At 52.1% G+C, this 8,675-nt stretch overlaps 1 long non-coding RNA gene across 1 annotated transcript in view; it reads left to right on the forward strand.

The window, feature by feature from the left end:
* Positions 1-3,712, forward strand: part of LOC112482015 — a 5,661-nt gene extending 1,949 nt beyond the window's left edge. Inside the window, exon 2 of the long non-coding RNA XR_003047152.1 lies at positions 3,213-3,712. This is a non-coding gene — a long non-coding RNA (uncharacterized LOC112482015). The remainder of the gene's footprint in view (positions 1-3,212) is intronic.
* The last annotated feature ends 4,963 nt before the right edge of the window (positions 3,713-8,675 follow it).

Raw genomic sequence — 8,675 nt, forward strand, 5'->3', positions numbered from 1 at the left:
GCATTCCTAGCAATCTTCACACAGAGAGAGTTCTGGAATGGTGGTAGGATCTTCCCCAAATGCACCCTCCTTATGAGCAGATCTTTCTGGGCTTAAAAACCTCGTTTTGGATTCTTGGGTATAGGTGTACACCCACGTTCCCAGAGGACTTGGCAGTTTTTAAGAGGCTTCCAGCCTGCAGGAGTTCATCTAAGCCCTGCAGTAGTGGAGGGACCTTGGTGGAATTAGACCCTAAATGAATGTAGTAGCTTGCGTGGCGTTGTGATTCAAACCCTACAAGGTACTTATCTCACTGTGCCTCAACTTCAGCCTCTGTTAAATGGGGTAATGCTATTGTCTCATAGGGTCTCTATAAGGATTAAGTGTTAATATAAGTAAAGCGCCTAGGACAAACTCCTTTATCCCTACTTAGCTATCCTTTGGTAGAGTTGCAGGGGAGCTTGGAATAACTGACATTTCAATTATTCTGCCATCTCAGTTTGGGGTCAAAAATTATTGCTATCATAATTATAATTACTATCCCCATTTCCCAGATAAAGAAATGGAAGCCCAGGGAGCTGAAGATCTTTTCCAGTATTCTCACTGGGAGTCTCTCCTCCACCTTGAGGATGAAGCCAAGGATAAGCTCATATTCCTCTAGACACTGGCCTTCTGGCACCCCCATGCTGAGTTTCCCACCCTACCCCTGTACCTCACTCAGGCATTTGGTCCTTTGGAGATCTACCACCCGTGCTTTGTTTGGTCCAGTGGCCTGGGCTCCTTACTGGTTTCCTGGCTTCCGTAACTCCATTTCTAGGACCCTCAACCCAGTGATCAGATCACTCCCCTGCTCAAAGTTCAGCATTTCCCCAGTGCTAATAGATCAGCTCTATATTCTTGTTCCAGGCAGTCAGCATCCTGATCTGGCCCCCGCCCGCTGTCCTCCATCTTTATACACACACATTTTACATGCTAGGATACACAACTCTGGACTGCTGAGAATTCCCAGAATGAGCCAGGTCTTTTGTATCTCAGATGAGACTGCACATGTTGTTCTCTGCCATGTTCGGAACATTTCCTTTCCTGTCTTCTGTGCGCCCCCCACACACCCCAACACACATACACTCCCTTTCTCTCCCTCCCCTTCCTCTAAATATTTGTTTGCCTGGAAAATTCCTTCTCATTCTTCAAGTCTTAGACCAAAGGAAGCCAAAGCGCCCCCAGCACAGTTATACTCTCCTTGCCGAGTGCTCCTGAAACAATTCCCCGCCCAGTACTCTCTGTGTCACCTCCCTGCCCAGTGCTCCCTGAATCTGTACATTCTCCGTCACAGGACGACTGCACTGTGTGCTAACCAGTTACATGTCAATGTCCTCACCAAACTCTGCTTTCCTTGTCAGCAGGGATGGAGTGTTTTTTGTCTATACCTGAGGCAAGCCCAGGGCCTCAACTTGCAGGAGGTCTTTAGTAAACATTGGTCAAATGAATGACAGCACAAATGAAGGAATGATTCCCTTACCACGACTTGCCCTGGTCAGACAGAGATGGCATAGGCTTAGGGACCCAGGAGTGAGTTATTAAACAGAGCCACCAAACTTTGGGGTAATTCAGTCTCAAACCATTACTCTATCGAGGATAACGACGTGAGGCTAGGAGAAGGGAGACAATGGCCCAAAGCCACACAAGTTAGTGTAGAGATAGAACTCAAGCCTAGGCTTCCCAGCTTTTGACCTTAGACTAATTTCACTATCCAGCTCGAAAGATATTTGAAGCTGCTCTAAATAACTGTCTGGGAGTCTCCACTGGCAGCCAGTTCTGTCCTTCAGCTCCTGATTCTCCTCATTCCCAGATGAGAGAATAGCTGCAAACTCGCCAAGCCTCAGCTGCCACATCTGTCTAATGGGGGAAATCTGTGGAGACTCTCGGGGCTGCAGGGAAGACTCAGGGAGATCCAGATGCACAGAGATGGCGGGGGCATCTCGAATCTCAGCTCTGCCTCTTGTGTGACCTAGAACCAGGGATTTTTCCTCTCTGAGCTTCATTTCCTCATCTGTCATATGGACAATATGAACTGTACCTGGTATGCCTAGTGGTGAGGATTAAAACAATCAGACATGCTGGGCACTGAACACAACTGAGCACAGAGTAGGTACACAATAAATGCTGATTGTCATCAGCATCATCGTTTCCCCAGAGGCTTTTCTGCATTTCTCTTCCCCTCTCTCCACCAGAGCTGCTTCCTGTTGGTGACCTTTGGTTAGGCCGATAAGGTAATTCCTGCTCCTGGCTTGAAGGTACCACCCAGAGGTTTTCTGAATACCCTCTCGCTTTAACCCCCAAAGTTCAGTAGAAAGGAAATTATGAAGTGGATGAGGAAGTTAATGTTTGGACGTGCTGTCTCCACCTCCATCACACCTCCTCGAGTTCTCCCTCCAGCCCTCAGTGTCTGCATGGATTTTTTCCCATTAGACAGATGTGGCAACTGAGGCTCACTGAGTTTGGCCGCAGCCATTCTCTAATCTAGAAATGAGGAAAATCAGCAAGAGGCTAGCTCCTCTAAGCCCTAGCCTTTTGACCTCAGGCAAGTCAACTGGCCTCCTGAGCCTTAGTCCCTTCATCTGTAAAATAGGTAAATTGTCTCTAATGTGCTAGTCTAGTGCTGGCAGAGGAGGAGAGCCAACACGAGGACCAGAGTCCTCCTGTCATGGAAAGAAGAGACCCCATGAGCCAGCCAGTGGCTCCTGGAGATGGCCGGGCCCCTTCTCTCAGGCTGTGAAGGGGGCAAGAGGGAACAAGTCACAGCTGCCTCCCCTCCCTGTCCTTGAGGAAACCCCGAACCAGAGGCCTGAGTGTTTACAGCCTCTTTGGGCAAAAGATGGGTTACGTAATGCCAGATGTTTGTGAAACTGGCTCGGGCCCAGAACTGAGACACACTTTGCAATCCCAGAGCCCCTCGCAGGCCCTCCTTCCTCTCCCCTCCCCGCCAACCTGGCTCCCCTTGGCCTGGTTGCTGACGGGGAGTTTTCAACTGCATAGGTTACTCAATCACCCCTCACCCTAGAAGTGGGAAATCCCACTCACTTGCAGATGCCAGCGAGTGCTCAGTACTCTGCTTTTATCTCCTTTTTCACGTGGACCCTCATTCTCAGGTCCCACTCTCTCTTCTTTGACTAACACCAACCTCTTCCCTCTCCTCCCCCTCTCTCCCCACCCCTACCCCTCCCATCCCACAGGAGCCAGCCTACCCTTTGCCACCTGAGGACCCCCAGAGACAGCAGGAACGGATTGAACAGCGTGGGACGGTCACCGGGCATCCGCCAGGAGGTCACCAGTCGGCCCTTGAGCGGGCTCCCAGCCTTGCCCTCTGCTGGTCTCTTGTCTGCCTGTCAAACAGGGTCCAGTGTTGGCCCACAGGTCTCTTTGGCAGGATGGGGAGTCCCTGACTACAGCCTCCCCTGCCCATTCTTCCACGCCCACCTCAAAGGCCCAGGGTTCCCATCTTCCTTCTCTCACAGAGCTACGGAGAACAGAGCTTGTTACCTTGTTCACACTATATGGTGTTTGCCTGACAGGGCTCTTGGGGCTCAGCACCGATGGGGACATGATCTTCACCACCTTAAAGTCAAACCCCAGGTGGCCAGCAGGCTATAGATGTGTGTTCAGCCCGCACAGGGTTTTCAGATTATTTTACATTAGGTTCTATTGTTAAATAAGCAAGAGATTTAACATATAACTACATATTTCCAGCTTCTCTTGAAATATCTAAAGATGTGGGAACTCAGGGTCCCTCTTCTCCATGGCAACAGCCATTTGGAGCCAAGAGGTCATACGAGGCCCCCCGCCCCATCCCAAATCCCCCATCTGCCTCACCTTTGTGAAAGGAATGAATCACAGGCACCTGGAGCCACACAACCCCTTCCCCACAGGCCCACAAATGTACCCACTTTGGAGGAAATAGGCTCCAGCCAAGCAGAGGCATTTGCCCAAAGTCAAAGAGCAGATAGAGGTAGGACAGAGATCAGGTGTCCTGACTCTCTGGAACCCAGCGATTCACCAGAGGCGGAACATGAAGCATCAAAGCATAGGTCCAAGGCTTTGGGAATGACTGCCCCACCCTGCCACCACATCCCCCATCACAGCTCTGACCACTAGACCACGAGCTCCAAGCTAGTGCTCTAATTCACCTCTGCCCACACTCAGGCATGCAGAAGGTGCTCCCTAAGTGTATGTGAATGAATGAACGAATGAGGTAGTTATCAATTCTGTCCAGCCCAGGCTGCCTGGGGATAGATCGAGACGTTTCCTGTGCTACTGGTATAGGCTCATTTTGTGGAGACTAGAGGGGACCCCTATATTATTATTTCCTCTTTGTTCATGAAACCCTGGCTCCAGGAAGTATGAAGAAATAACCCAGAAAGAGGAAGAGCAAAGTTGTCGGAGCCCCTGTGAGAGCTGGAAGTGCCTTTAGTGATCAGGCCCTGTCCCCTCCCATTTCACAGATGGGAAGACTGGCCCTCAAGCACTTGGAACACTGGTGCTGCTGCTGCTGCTGTGCAAAGCCACACAGGGAATCAGGGCAGGGCCAGGAAGTAGGGAGCAGAGAGAACACTGGGTGAGGGTCCCAAGACCCAGTTCTAGTTTGAGTCTAGCCACTGACTGGCTGTGTGACCTGGGACAACACCCCTGCCCCTTCTTTCCTCATGTACACAGTGAGGGCTTGGGCAGAATCCCCCTGACTCTGACTAGTGGCAGGGCCAGAGCTGGAGGCTCCAGGCTGCCAGACAGATGCCGTCCGTCACACCCAGCTTCTCAGAAGGTGTCATGGGGAACAGCAGAATAACAGCAGGATAAGGAAAGCATAGCCCCAAACAGCCTGTCTCCTTCCCCCTGCTTCTGGCTGCCCCAGGCCCTCGGCTCTGAGCTCACCTCTCTGGAGGCTGAGGGTGATGAGAACAGTCTGTTTGGCAGGTCGTAGGGAGGGGCGGGGCAGAGCAATGCACTCCAGCTGCAGCCAGGCCTGAGCAGCTTCAGTGGGTCCCACTGCCTGCATACATCTCTCTTGCCCCAAGACCCTGGAGACTGTCCAGGTCCTGCTGACTGTAGCACCTCCTCAACCCTCTTCAGTACTTCTCTAGCTCCAGCTCCTAGAAGCTCAACTCTTTCTCCCAGCCTGGCCAGCCCTCCAGAACCAGAAGGGACCTTGCCTTCAGAGACTATCAGGGCCAAACTGCCATTTGCAAGGAAGGCATTCTAGCTAACCTTTTCAAGGCATTCTAGTAAGTTAAAAACAGAGCCCTGGGCTATGACCCCACCTAGGCCTCTCAGCCAGAAGGTGGCTCTGCTACCCAGCTCCACTAGAGCCCTTCTTCTCAAGGCCCCATCATGTATACAGATGACCCCATGGCAGAGCCCACTTTGGTCTGGATGACCCCAGAGCTCATCCGAGGTCCTCAGCCCACCTCCAATCTGATTTCCTTCCCTTCCCCTCCCCATGGGCTCACACCCAAGACCCAACTACCGAGTCTGCCTGCTTCTGGTCAGTCACTGAGTCTTGGCCTCCTCTTGGTTCTGACTCCTCAGGCTCCTCTGATTGGAACTGGAGATAAGAAAGAACACATCTTAGTCCATGTTATTTCCATTTCCATTTATCTATCCACCTTCGTATCTATCCATTCATCCTCTATCCATCCAACATCCATCTGGCATCCAACATCGATAGATCTGCATATCCATCTATCCATTCAGCATCCATCTGACATTATCTGTCCACTCATCTATCCAACATGCATTATCCCATTTATACATCCATCCTCTACTCATCATCTGTCCATCCATCTTACATCCATGTATCCTTCTTCAATCTATCCAACATCCATTCATCCATCACCCATCTACCCATCCAATGTTCATTCACCATTCATCATCCATATTCCACAACATTTACCCATCCATGCAACATCCATATATCCATAGTCTACCCAACATTCATCCATCCATCCATTCATCACCCTATTCATCACTTTGTCCAGCATATATCACCTATCCGTCACCCATTAACACAACCATCATCTATCATTGATCCATCATCTACCCAGTGACCCTCCCATTTTCCATTGGTTTCTTGCATGCATTTAAGCCTCTATGTATTCACTGATCAACCATCCACTGAGCTGAGTTCTTCCTTGGGTCAGGCCCTGGGCCAGGGGCCAGAGGTATAGAGACAGAGTAGGCACCGCTTCTGCCTCCATTGAGCTGGTGTTTCTTAATGACAACTAGATGTGACCAGATGGAGTAGCAGAACCACCAAGCCCAGAAGGGAGACATCACCAACCTGGGGGTGGGGTAAATATTCAGGGAAGGCGTCTTAGAACAGGGTACCTGATCTAAGACTTGAATTCATAATAAGCAGGCATTTGGTGAATGAAGAGGGAAGGGAAGAGCATCCTGGGCAAGGGGAACAGCATGTGCAAGGGCAGGGGGATGTGCTTACAGAGCTCTCCAGCCAGCTCAGCATAACCAGAGGGCTAATCTGAGGTGGAAGGAAGGCAAGGAGGCCTTGAATGCCATGCCAAGGATTTTCATAGAGGGTGAGCAGCTGGAGCCCCAGCAGGACCCAGTCAGTGCCTCTGCCGTCATTCATGAAATACCCTTAAGCCCTTCCCCAGGTGCCACCTCCTAACCTCCCAGAGACCTGAGCCTTACCATGTAATAAATCTAGCTGAAGAATCTTTCAACCCTCCTTCTTCCCTTTGACCCAGCCAGCCTGCAGCATCCCAGCATTTAGTGGCATCTCACTCTCCCCGGGCTGCCTGTGGTCCACCTGCCTCCCTAACAAGCCTGAGAGCATCTTCTTGTTTAGGGACCCCCAAAGCCCCACTTTGTTGTAAGGGCAGGACCTAGTTGGCTCATCCCTGCATCTCTGGTGTCTGTGCATTGACTTAATTAGAAAGCAAATGGATAAAAGCCATAGGGAAATACAGGGGAGGGGGCTCTGTAGTCCTGCCATGGGCTCTGAGGCCTCACAACACGGTAGTTAAAAGCTTGGGCTTTGGAGCCGACATCGTGATCTTATTTCTCATGACTTATACAGGTGTAATCCCCAGCAAATGCTTAACGGGTCTGAGCCTTGTAAAGGCAGAGCATGTAAAGCACTGGGCCCAGGGCCTGGCACACCACAAACCCTCCTGTCATCCATGGGGGAGGCGGCGCTGGACTGCACATCGAGGAGAGGAGGTGGGTTAGATGAATGAGCAGGAGCCCCACTTCATCCCAGTGGTGGCTGTCAGGGAAGCAGTTGGTCCTACCACACAGGAGAAGACCAGGGCCAGGAGAAGCTGGGAGTCCAGAACTACATGCTGCATTCCCAGGAAGCCGAGGCAGCCTGCAGGTCTCTGGCCTCCAGGACCCTCCCCACCCACCACCTTCAGATAAATGCTCCAAGCAGCACCAGAGTGCCACCGACTCTGTGACTCTGCACTGGGCCAAGGAGGCAGGGAAGGGACTCGGTGGGTCCTCATTTAAACAGCCTGTCTCAGCAGCCAACTCAAACCAGTGAGCATTTACGCAACCTCTTCTCTGTGCCTGAAAGAAGCTGTGGGGGTCAGAGGGGGTACGTGAGGCCATCCTGGACTTTGAGGAACTTGGAATACTGCAGGGGGAGGGGACACGACCACACTGGCTGCAGTCCCAGCCAGGGTCAGGCATGAGCCACCAGAGGCAACACAAACCAGGTACAGTGGGGCTGGGAGCAGAGAAGGCCCTGCCAGAGCATCCTGATTGAGGCCTCGGGGTGATCTTCACCGAGCAGAACTGGGGTCCACCCTCGCCCCAGGTGTGTAATCTTGAACAAGTGACTTAATATCTGTCTCAGTTTCCTTATTTGTAAATTGACAGTGCCTTTCTCATCAGGTTGCTATGAAAATTAAGTGAGGAAAATACTCATAAAACATCCAGGCCAGGGCTTAGCATATAGTTAAAGCTCACGGAAGTGTTGGTCGTTATCACTGCTGTCCACTTTGGTGGCTGGCAAAGGTTTCTGTCAGAAGAGAGGAGTAGGGCTGAGCTTTGGAGAGTGTGCAGGAGCTGAGAGGAGGCCTTTCTAAGGACACTTGTCTGGGGTGCGGCCGCCTGTTGGGCTTCCCCTCAGAAGTGAGGCTGACTTACCTCCCACACTGATGAGCTGGGGCCCTGTGCAGAGCTCCTGCTCCCCAGATGGCCCTGCTCCTCAGGACCAGCCATTATTGAGGTCTCTGGTCCACTCGTCACTTTGGTCTTTGGCCACTGGGTGGAGGTGCAGGCAGGGCTGGGTGGCTGGGCCACGCTCTGGGGCCACTGGCCGGGGCCGTGTCCATTGACTAGGACGGGCTCCGTCCAGCCTTCGGGCTGGCTGTGTTGCTCTTGTTTCAAGGCATCCTTTGTGCCTGGGGAAGCCAGCTCTGGCCCTGAAGCTGTGGTTGGGCTACCCCAGTGTCCAGCTGGGTCCTTTCTGGGTAGCTGGGCCTGCAGGAGCTCCAGGAGGCCTTCCCAGTTGAGCCTTGGAAGATAGGAAGTGAGCGTTGGCTCCTCCCTGCAAGCCGAGGCCCCCACTCTGGGTACCCCGAGAAAGCTTAGCAAGTCCCTCCAGTCAAGCCCAGGTCGCCTCTCAGGGCCATGCAGGTGCGGGCATGCTCCCTCCGTTCCCCAGCCCACAGCAGTGG

Source organism: Pteropus alecto, unplaced genomic scaffold, assembly GCF_000325575.1.
Source record: "Pteropus alecto unplaced genomic scaffold, ASM32557v1 scaffold6, whole genome shotgun sequence".
In the NCBI taxonomy this organism is placed as follows: domain Eukaryota; kingdom Metazoa; phylum Chordata; class Mammalia; order Chiroptera; family Pteropodidae; genus Pteropus; species Pteropus alecto.